This window comes from Mauremys mutica, chromosome 20 (assembly GCF_020497125.1).
Source record: "Mauremys mutica isolate MM-2020 ecotype Southern chromosome 20, ASM2049712v1, whole genome shotgun sequence".
NCBI lineage: Eukaryota > Metazoa > Chordata > Testudines > Geoemydidae > Mauremys > Mauremys mutica.
Genome location: NC_059091.1, coordinates 26,685,336 through 26,697,466, shown reverse-complemented (window position 1 = coordinate 26,697,466; position 12,131 = coordinate 26,685,336).

The window sequence follows — 12,131 nt, the reverse complement described above, 5'->3', positions numbered from 1 at the left end:
CTGCTCTAACCCTCTAGGTCAGGGGTCGGCAACCTTTCAGAAGTGCTGTGCCGAGTCTTCATTTATTCACTCTAATTTAAGGTTTTGCGCGCCAGTAATACATTGTAACGTTCTTAGAAGGTCTCTTTCTATAAGTCTATAATATATAACTAAACTATTGTTGTATGTAAGGTAAATAAGGTTTTTAAAATGTTTAAGAAGCTTCATTTAAAATTAAATAAAATGCAGACCGGTGGCCAGGACCCAGGCAGTGTGAGTGCCACTGAAAATCAACTCGCGCGCCGTCTTCAGCACACGTGCCATAGGTTGCCTAGCCCTGCTCTAGATGACACATTCTAAGGGCAGCTGGGCCCACCGTGATCCTCTGAGTTCAACCAGCTGCGGAACAGGCCCCCGCCCTCCCTGGATTAACTCCTGCTCCATTGAGAGCAGAACGTCCCGGCTCCATTTGGAAAGGGCCAGGGCTGAGAATCCACCACACCCCCGGGGAAGCTGTTCCGGGGTTAATTTACCCTCCCTGCCCATTTCCAGTGTGACGGTCTTAAGAGGGTTAATGCCTCTCTTACCTGCAAAGGGTTAAGAAGTTCACCTAGTCTAGCTGACACCTGACCAGAGGAACCAGTGGGGGAACAAGATATTTCAAAAGGAAGGAGGGAAGTTTCCTTTGTTTAGAGGCAGTTTCAGTTTCAGGCGTGGAAAAGATCAAGGAACCAGCCTCTTATCAGGTTTTAGAAATGAATAAATAGGTTCATGTTTATTTTCTTTTGTAACTTGTCTTTCTGCAATTAGGGGAATTATCAAATTGGGAATTCTTGTGTGTATTAAGGTTTTTGCCCAGGGGAACATCCTGTGTTTTAAATCTGTTGTCTGTGAAATCAGCTGTATGCTATCTCCCAGAGGTTTTTTTTTACCTTTCTTTTCTTTAATTAAAAGCCTTCTTTTTAAGAACCTGATTGATTTTTCCCTGTTTTTTAGATCCAAGGGAATTGGATCTGGACTCACCAGGGAATTGGTGGAGGAGTCTCTCAAGGCTACCCAGGGAGGGGAAGGTTTTTTGGGGGGAGAGAGTTTTCCAGATAACTCAGAAATCTGGATGGTGGCAGCGAGACCAGATCTAAGCTGGTAGTTAAGCTTAGAGGTGTTCATGCAGGTCCCCAGATCTGTACCCTAAAGTTCAGAGTAGGGGTGAAACCTATGACAGGCTGCTAGATTGGAGAGCCCATTATCAAAGTCCCCATAGACCAGGGATTCTCAAACTGGGGTCAGGACCCCTCAAGGGGTCACAAGATTATTACATGGGGGGGGGGTCACATGCTATCAGCCTCCACCCAAAACCCCACTTTGCCCCCAGCATTTATAATGGTGTTAAATATATAAAAATGTGTTTGTAATTTATAAGGGGGGGTCACATTCAGAAGCTTGGTATAGGAAAGGGGTCACCAGTACAAAGGTCTGAGAACCCCTGCCACAGACTGACCAAGTCACCCTTTCCCTGTCTCTCTGCTAATCCAATTGAGCTCCTGGAGTCTGTCCTACAGGGCAGGTTTGCGAATCCTCACGGGCCTTCTGGCCTCTCTCCAATTTATCAGCATCTGTCTGGAAGTGGGGACACCAGAACTGGACACTAGTTAAGCGGCACTCAGACCAGTGCCAGATACAGAGTAAAATAACCTCCCTACTCCTACCTGAGCTTCCCCTCTTCACGCATCCACTGCAAGTTATTTCATTCATAGCAACAGACAAACCCCCACACCACAATCTCATCTTTTTTTTAGTAAAATCTCCCAATTTGGGGACCGAGCTCCTGATTTTGGGGTTTGTCTCACTTGATCTGGCGCTGTTAGTGATCAGCTCCCACCGAGAGCAGAGAGAGCCTGACCCACCTGGCCTCTAGGGGGAGCTGTTTGCTTGGTGACGTATAATATCTGATTAGTATCAATCCTTGGTGATTATTTCCCATTAGCCCTGGCTGTTACACGCCCCATGGAGGCACCAACATGGTTCAGGCTGATGGTGTCAGGCTCTCGCTCCCTCGCTCCCTCTGTGTTGCTCTCTCGCTCTGGGTGCAACTTCCTCAGCCGGTGCCAGCCTTATCAATGCTGCTATTTCCAGCCTGCCCCACCTCCCCCCACCGCGGCACCCATTGGCTCTATAAGAAAGAGGAACTAGCCTGGCCCACTGCGGGGGTATGTGGGTTTGAGGAACAGGTTGTACTTCTAGGTTAAGTACAACTGTATAAACACACGATGCCACAAATGCAATTGTGTGACGACAACCGTGTAAGCTGCCGTAGCTACAGCTGTGCAAACACAATCTGCTGCAAGTACAGCTGGACAACTGTCAAGGTCTAGCACAATGCTGGAAGTGCAATGGGACAATGGTGCAGCTAAACCCGTACAAGCACGCAATGCTCCAAGTGCATCTGTGCAACTACCACTGTGCACAACAACACTGCAAGGAAAATTGCACAGCTGTGAAGTGCACTATACTACAAGCGCAACCATGCGAGCACCATACGCTACAAATGCAACGGTGCAACTGCAAGCACCTTTATGCTGAAAGTGCAGTTGTACAACAACCTGGCAAGCTCACAAGTATAATGACAGCAGTGCAAGCACACCACACTGAAAGTACTAGTCTGCAAACACAATATGCTACCAGTGCAACCACACTAGGCTCCAAGAGCACTGTGCAACTATAGATGTGCAAGCACAATACACTGAAACTGCCTAAGCCCATTGCTCTGCAGGAGACTCGTTTGTGTCCAGCCCTTGTGCCCTGGCTGTGACTCTCTCAGCTGACCCACTAACAACACGCAGGCTGGTGTCCACACAACATCCTTTCCCACCTGCCTCATCCTGGCTGCTGGAGTTTGTCCCAGTGCATTCTGGGAAACTCTGGGCTGCGATTGAGAATTACTTGCTAGCTCAGGTCCAGTCCCCCTCCTCCAATGTGGATTTAAGTATTTCTACAGAGCAGAGCAGCTCCAAGGGGAGCAGGTGAGAACACCCCAGCTCTGAATATCCCATAAGGTGCTTGTTTGGGAGCCCTGTGCTGCATCTGGCACAGTGGAGATTAGAACCTGAGTCTCCCACATCCTGGAAAAGGCTCTGACCAGTGGGATAAGTGCGGCACCTCCCCCCCATGATGCTTTGTGCAGGACCCAGTTTGGGCTGGAAACTGACTGGGAGGCAGATGGCAAATGAACAGAGCCCAGTGGGTGTGATTTTAGAGGATCGCCTGGTTTGCAAGCTGCGCTGGTGATTCTCTGAGGGGCTGAGGTGTGACGACCACATGCAGCACCGAGGAGACACAAACCTCCACCTTTCTTTCATCTACAGCTGATGGGCGGCTGGATTTCTGGGTGCGGGTTTGTACAGCACCTAACACCATTCGTACGTTCTAAAGCCAGATGGGACCAGTGTGACCATCCCATCCGACCGCCTGGTTAACGCAGGCCCTAGGACATCCCCGGCTTAATTCCTGTGGGAACTGGAGCAGATCTGCTAGATCTAAAAATAGCCAGCGAGAGAGAATACACCATGGCCCTTGGTAAGTTGTTCCAAAGCTTCGTCCCCCACACTGTTAAAAATTTGCATCTTATTTCTGGTCTGTCATTTGCACCAGAAACGTAGAAGATGCTGGACAACATTAGACCCTGCTCTGTGCGGGTAGCTAGATCCAATCTATGGCTCTGATTTCCCAAGACTGCGTCCCCCCAGCCCATTTGTGGGATGCCCTGTTTCCCGCCCCCCCCCCCCCCCCAGCTCCTGGGCAGGAGCTGCCCATGCAGCACAGACATGGGCTGAGCATGGATGCCAGAGGAAGGAGCCGGCCCACGCTCCAGCATAATAGAGGCGTCACCCAGCGCCAGCGCCAGGGTGTCCGAGTGCCTGCACTGCAGCCGGCTCAGGGCAACCACTTCCCCCAGAACAACAGCAGGAGCCCATGAGTGAGGAGGGGCCCTGGTTTGTCGGCGCTTTCACCCTGGCTGTTCCCCGTCCACAAACACACCCCAGCCTGGCACCAGGGGGCGCTGTGCTGCTGGGGTGCTGCCCCCAATGCCCTGGTCACGTCCTCTCTCCTCTCTAGTCACTTGGGGCCCATCTCAGGATCGGGCCCGTGGGCCTAGCCGCAGCGTTTGGCGCTCGTCTCTCATTGCTCTCGGCCTCTCTCGCTCCAGTGAAGCATGAACCCCTGGGGCCGGGCTGGTTTGTGGTTCGATTGCCTGGTTCCGGAGCAGCAGGGTCAGCGCCAATTCCCACCCCCCGGAATCCAGGCCAGCCGGGGGGAAACTGATCCCCTTGGCATGAAACTGCCCATGGAAAAGCCCCGGGGCCGACTGGGGCAGGAGGGGGTTGAGGAACTCCACAGAATGACAATCGCAATCAGGAAACCTGCCCCCGACTGGACGGGGCCCCGGGCACCCGGCCTCTAACCTCACACTGGGGAGAGCCCTGCTGCTGGGGCCTGACCCCCAATACCGTGGGGAGAGGGCTGAGGGGGCACAGGAGATGGGGTGTATTTGAGGTGTTGGTGGGGGGGTCAGAATACACTTGGGGGGTACAAGGGGTTGGGGTGTATTGATGGGGGGTCCAAAGGGGGGTTGGATTGTGTCAGAGCTGCCCAGCACTACAGAGTATTTTAGGGCGGGGGACTGTGACCCGCAGCCCCCCGCTATTCCAGCCCTGTCCCCCAACTTTGCTGATGCCCCTCAGTCCTGACTCACAGGCCCCTGCTATCCCAGCCCGGCGACCCACAGCTGGACATTCCCCCCACCCCCATCCCGCCAGCTGATCTCACCCGCCGGTTCCTGTTTCTGCTGGGGCAATGTTTCCATGAGGTCTCTAGTGCCTGCCCAAGAGGTGGCCAGGATATCCCCGCAGTGACACAATCCCCCGGGCTCCAGCCATGGGGCCCCAGCAGTCTGACCTGAACTGCCCCCCATCCCACAGGGCACGACCCTGCCAAGCAGGAGGCATCCTGTGGGGTGAGAGCAGACTGGGGGTCAGGACTCCTGGGTTCTAGTCTCAGCTGGAGGAGGGAAGTGGGGTCTAGTGCAGAGGTGGGCAAACAACAGCCCGTGGGCCACATCCAGCCTGCGGGACCCTCCTGCCCGGCCCCTGAGCTCCTGCCCAGGGAGGCTAGCCCCCGGCCCCTCCCTGCTGTCCCCCTTCCCCTGCAGCCACGCCACCAAGCAGGGGCTCTGGCTGGGCAGCAGGGCTGTGAGTTTCTGCTGCACTGAGCGCATGGTAAGGGGACGGGAAGCGGGGATGGTGGTTGTATAAGGGGCATGACATTCCAGGGGGCAGTCAGAGCACAGGGGGCGGAGGTTCAGGGTGGAGGAGACAGGGGATGGGGAACAGTGGAGGGTTGATAGGGGGTGGAGTCCTGGGGGGCCTGTCAGGGGGTGGGGCTGTGGATAGGGGTTGGGGCAGTCAGAGGACAGGGAACAGGCAGGGTTGGATAGGGGGTGGGGTCCCGGGGGAGCGGTTAGGGGCAGGGTCCTGGGAGGGGGCAGTCAGAGGACAAGGGGCAGGGGGTGTTGGATAGGTCTGGAGTTCTGAGGGGGGCAGTCAGGGGGCAGGAAGTGGGAGGGGGTGGATAGGGGATGGGGGCCAGGCTGTTTGGGGAGGCACGGCCTTCCCTACCTGGCCCTCCATACAGTTTCACACCCCAATGTGGCCCTCGGGCCAAAAAGTTTGCCCACCCCTGGTCTAGTGGTTAGAGCAGGGGGACTTGGCATCAGGACTCGTGGGTTCTGGTCACTTCTTTACCATCTCTCTCTCCTCACAAAGAGCATCACACTGGACGGCCCCATTGCCCCGTATCAATATCGCAGCCCTTTCCAAACCCTGGGAAGCTCTTGCCTTCCCCCACTCTCCTGTGGCAGGGAGTTCCCCCGGTTAACAACACAAGGCTGAAGGGATTTACAGGTAATGGTGGGGGTGAGTGCAGGTTGTGAGCTCCCAGCCAAGCACAGATCTGCCCCAGGACTTGGATCTGGCCCCAGCTGGGCTGGAATGTCAGCAGCTCTTCAGCTGTTGGGCTCCAAGGGGAAAAGCAGCCCCCGGCTGCCCGGCCCTGCTAATCTGGGCTCTGCACCGTGCTGGGGCTGCGTTCCAGGAGGCACGAGGGGGGACAACAGGGGTGTAGGGGGGGGCAGCACAGACAGGAGCAGAGGCAGCATGGGGTGGAGACTGGGGGCCGGGCTGGTACGGCCCTGCTGGGTCATTCCTGGGGCCATCTCAGGGGAAGCGTCCAGGGGTAGGGGTGTCTCTGGTCCAAAGAAGGAGCCCTGGGCCTGGGGAGTTTAGAGCAGTGTCTGTGTGTGTCAGAGTGGATGGGAGCCCAGCACGTTGGTCTCCAATGCAGATATCCCCATATACACCGGACCCCTCCCTCCCAGCCAACCTCCCTCAATCCGCCACTCACCCCTCCATCCACTCACTCACCCCACCCCGCCTTCCCCTCCCCCCTTCAGCCCCACACCACTCCCCCTCCATATCCAAACACCCCCCCATCCAGCCCCCTGCGCCATCCCAACCGAATCCATGCCCCGCCCCCGTGAACCCCCCTGGAATGGGGGCTCAGCCAGACCAGAGTCTGTCATTTAGTGGGAGCCCCTGGTTAAAATATTGCCCGCACCTGCCTGTCAGCTGGGCCCCTTTTCTCACACCCCCACGGCTCTCCCTCCCCTGAGGTCTCCGCCTCCCATCTCCCCGCACACGGCCCTTCCCTCCCCCGATCCCGCTCTCCTCCCCCCAGGTTCCGGCCCCAGCCTTCCTGGGCGGGGCCCCCCACCCCCCATGGAGCCGGCCCTGGCTCGGGGGCGCTGCCCTCTGGCTGCAGCTCGGTGCACGCCGCTCGCTGGACTCCCTCGCCCCGCAGCATGGACCCGGCTCGCTGCCTGCTGCCCCTCGGTGAGCCCCCGACCCCGGCCCCGCCGCCCGGCTGCACCATGTGCTCGGCCCGGGCTGCTGCTCCCCGCGCGCGTTGCTGAGCTCGGTTCCCCGGGTGTAAATCTGGGGGAGCGACTCCGGTGTCGCTCCACCATGGCTGCCGGCGGGCTCCGGCCCCCGGTAGAGCTGGGATCCCCATGGGCTGCGCTCCGAGTCCAGGGGCAAGAGCAGAGCTGGGGCCCGTGGGGGATGGGCCCGATTCTGACGCCCCTTAGTGGCATAGCCAGGTTCTAACATCAAGGGGAGCGAACACACAAAAAAAGGCGCCACCCGACATATCAAATGACTAATTACATCCACTCCCTCCCACTTCCTGCCCCCTCAGAACCCCAACACTCCCCACTCCTTGTTCCCTGACTGCCCCCTCCTGAGATCCCCCCACCCTAACTGTCCCCCTAGGGCCCTCCTACCTGTCCCCTGACTGCCCCGACCCTTATCCACACCCCGACAGACCCCCAGGACTCCCATGCTTATCCAACGACTCCCCGACCCCTGACAGGACCCCCCCCGATATACACCGAGACACACCCCGTAATCCAAAGGGGGGGGCGAGGGACCACACACAGCTCCTGCCATTGAAGGTACCTATTGGGTTTCTGGGAACTGGGCGGGCTAACGGATCCACCCCAGCCTCAGGGGAGGATCTACTGGACCTCAAAAACCCAACTGATTCTGGGGGACAACTAATAAAAGAACAGGGACAGGAGTGCGGTCAAAGGGTCATAAGAAGGGAGCCTGACGGGGACACCGAGCAGAGAACCCCGGACAGCGCCCACTGCTCCTCGAAGGCATCAAGGGAGCCAGTGGACGCCGCCCAGAGGAACTCCACCCGGAGACGTGAATGGACAGAGGATCAGAATGGGCAGCTGCCTCTGCCCTAGCACCTGGCTTCAGTGTTTAGCCAGAAGCCCTTGCGAGCAGGCCGAGGGATACTGCTAGCAAAGGGGGAACTTGATTTTAGAGTCTGATCCAAACAGACCCAGCAGAGAACACAACAATAGCGCTGCCTCTGCCATCCCAGCACAGAGCCCATAAACAAGAGAGGCAGAGACTTGCTTAATACAGTGCATGGGCTGGGGGTACAGACAAGGGACCGAGCATGGAGAAAAACCCACAGAGACGGAGGGAAGGGGAAGTGAGGAAGGAGAAGGCAGGAGGCTGTGTGTCTGGAGGGAAGGCCTGGGGGAGGAGCATGTTAACGAGACCCTCCTCGCAAAGTCAAGGGAAAGAAGCAGGGAAGGGACTGGGTCTGGGCAGAGGACAAGCCAGGCTACTCACTCAGTCTCCCCTGTGGCACTGGGTAGCAGGGCCCAAGAAATGAAAATCTCTTAACCGCACAGAATTGTTAACTGCTCCCAAATCCTTTCATGCCACGGCTGCAAGCTTAGAAGAGCTGGAGCTGTGAGATGCACGAACTTCCCCAATGAATCTCTCTTGTGCAGTGCCTCAGGCAGGTTTGCACTGTGTGACCCAGATGAAAAGCCCAGCAGAGATAGCTTGCAACTTTCCCGGCTCTTTCAGTCGTGTTTGGGGCCTTTAAATCGCTCAGGCTGCATCTTCCAAATAAAATGCATTAATAATACAGCCCAGGCAAGCGGGCGGGTGCTGTGCAGGCTGCCTGGGCCAGCTGATAGCACTTCCCGCTGACAGCTGCTTTTATGTGCTTGTGTTTTGCTGTTGGAAAGAGGCCCAGACTTCCTCCCCTGCCGGCTTTAGGAAGTGTGGGGCCCAATTTGAACAGTTTCGACGGGCCCCGGCAGGGATGACAAAAAAACCCCAACAATATGTGGGGCTTGTACTCACTGGGCGGTGCTCCGAGTCTTCAGTAGCACTTCGGCAGTGGGTCCTTCACTCACTCCAGGTCTTCGGCGGCACTGAAGGACCCACCGCCGAAGACCCAAGCGCAAGCGAAGGACCCACCGCCTAAGTGCCACCAAAGATCCGGAGCGCTGCCAGGTGAGTAAAAATTAAAAAGGCGCCTCTAGCCAGGGAAGAGATTCTCACTGGGCACGGGGCCCTCTTAGGCGCAGGGCCCGATTCGGGGGAATTGGTGGAATTGGCCTAAAGCCGGCCCTGCCTGTAACCCCCCTCTCTCCCTGACTGCCCCAGCCCCGCTCCACACCTCCAGCCCCGAACCATCCAACCCTCCCCCTGCTCCGACTGCCCCAGCCCCTCTCCACAACCCCAGCCCCGAACCATCCAACCCTCCCCCTGCTCCGACTGCTCCAGCCCCTCTCCACACCCCCACCCCTGAACCATCCAACCCTCCCCCTGCTCTGACTGCCCCAGCCCCTCTCCACACCCCCACCCCTGAACCATCCAACCCTCCCCCGGCTCCCTGACTGCCCCAGCCCCTCTCCACAACCCCACCCCTAAACCATCCAACTCTCCCCCTGCTCCCTGACTGCCCCAGCCCCTCTCCACACCCCCACCCCTGAACCATCCAACCCTCCCCCTGCTCCCTGACTGCCGCCCCAGACTCCCCTCGCCCCCAGCAGCTCCAGCCCCCGGCTGCCTCTGGAGTCAAAGTTAAACATGTGCCAGCGCACATCCCCTCCCCCGCAGCGTGCTGAGGGAGCGCGAGGGGCGGGGTCTGGCTGCTGGAGGCCCAATGGGATCAGCTTAATCAGGCCCCGGCGGCCAATCAGCAGCGCCGCACTCTGCAGGTGGGGGGGGGGGGAGAATCCCGGACCTTTCTGCCTTCTTACAAATTTGTAATAAGGTGCCACATGGGGGCCTGTGCTCAGTGGGGGAGGGGCTGCTCCCCTCCCCAGCTACGCTCCTAAATCCCCGGGGCGGGTCCTCGGCTGGTGTGTTTTGCTGCCCAGACTCCCGGGGAATGACGCTCATTTACACTCGCTGCCTTGACAGTGTCGTGACCGAGTGTGGGCAGGATCGGGCCCAGCCAGTGCTGCCGGGGGGCTGATTCTCTCCCCCACCCCGTGGAAATCTGGAGCAACTGGGCCCAATTCATTTCTCAGCACCAGTCTCTGTTCCTCCAGCGCCCTGGAGGTGGGGGGCAGCTCTGATTCCACCCCCCAAGACTGCCTCGGGGGCGGGGCATCCTCGGGGCTGGGGTGGTACCGATGGGGCTGTGTAAGGGGGAGGGGGTCATAAGAACATAAGAATGGCCATACTGGGTCAGACCAAAGGTCCATCCAGCCCAGTATCTGTCTACTGACAGTGGCCAATGCCAGGTGCCCCAGAGGGAGTGAACCTAACAGGCAATGATCAAGTGATCTCTCTCCTGCCATCCATCTCCATCCTCTGACAAACAGAGGCTAGGGACACCATTCCTTACCCATCCTGGCTAATAGCCATTAATGGACTTAACCACCATGAATTTATCCAGTTCTCTTTCCAATGCTGTTATAGTCCTAACCTTCACAACCTCCTCAGGTAAGGAGTTCCACAAGTTTATTGTGCGCTGCGTGAAGAAGAACTTCCTTTTATTTGTTTTAAACCTGCTACCCATTAATTTCATTTGGTGACCCCTAGTTCTTGTATTAAGGGAACAAGTAAATAACTTTTCCTTATCTACTTTCTCCACATCACTCATGATTTTATACACCTCTATCATATCCCCCCTTAGTCTCCTCTTTTCCAAGCTGAAGAGTCCCAGCCTCTTTAATCTCTCCTCATATGGGAGCCATTCCAAACACCTAATCATTTTAGTTGCCCTTCTCTGAACCTTTTCTAGAGCCAATATATCTTTTTTGAGAGGAGGAGACCACATCTGTACACAGTATTCGAGATGTGGGTGTACCATTGATTTATATAAGGGCAATAATATATTCTCCGTCTTATTCTCTATCCCCTTTTTAATGATTCCTAACATCCTGTTTGCTTTTTTGACCGCCTCTGCACACTGCGTGGACATCTTCAGAGAACTATCCATGATGACTCCAAGATCTTTTTCCTGACTCATTGTAGCTAAATTAGCCCCCATCATGTTGTATGTATAGTTGGGGTTATTTTTTCCAATGTGCATTACTTTACATTTATCCACATTACATTTCATTTGTCGTTTTGTTGCCCAATCACTTAGTTTTGTGGGATCTTTTTGAAGTTCTTCACAGTCTGCTTTGGTCCTAACTATCTTGAGCAGTTTAGTATCATCTGCAAACTTTGCCCCCTCACTGTTTACCCCTTTCTCCAGATCATTTATGAATAAGGTGAATAGGACTGGTCCTAGGACTGACCCTTGGGGAACACCACTAGTTACCCCTCTCCATTCTGAGAATTTACCATTAATTCCTACCCTTTGTTCTCTGTCTTTTAACCAGTTCTCAATCCATGAGAAGATCTTCCCTCTTATCCCATGACAACTTAATTTACGTAAGAGCCTTTGGTGAGGGACCTTGTCAAAGGCTTTCTGGAAATCTAACTACAGGGTCTCTGACAGTCCACACAGGTTGGGGGAAGAGCACATCCCCCCAATTACACCGTTTCACAGCAGGGTTACTCCAGATTTACACCGCCACATGGGATAGGGGAACTAAGAGCTTCTGTCCAGGTGGTGGTAACTGGGCCTGGTTTACAATGGGGTGACTCCTAGGGGCAGTGAGAGGAGACCCTGCCCCCCACCCTGTACCCCCCGGGCTGATGGTGCCAAACACCATGGGTCCCTTGGGGGTGAAATGTCTGGTCTGGGTGCTGCTATCTCGCCCCGCCCCCCTCATGCCCCCCAGGCACCCCATGAGTTAGCATGGCCTGTCCTGTACCCAGGCTGTGGGTCAGATCCCTGGGGTGACTCCACGCAAGCCTGGAGCCGGATCTGGGTGTGTTTCCTGGCCTCTGAGTCTCTGCCCCTCACCCTGCTCCTCTCTCATTCACCTCCCTGCCCCCTGGCCCGCTCCCAAACTTTCCATGCTCAGATCTGCCACCCCCTGTAACAGCCAGGGGTGTCTCTGCTGTGTCTGCTGAGGGGCAGGATCGGGGCTGTTGGGGAGGCAGAGGGAGGGGCTCTGGCTAGCTGCACACTGTCACTTTAAGGCCTCCTGCCCCCCCTGCCCCCCATTCATGTTCCTTTTCACCCCTTCTGCCCCCTGGGAAAATGTTCTTGGCCATTGGGAGGCAGCTGCTGGCCAAGGCCTAGAGGGGCCAGATGGGACAAAGGGACAGTTATTCTGTGCGCCCGCCTCCGGCTGAGACATGAGCCTGAGACGT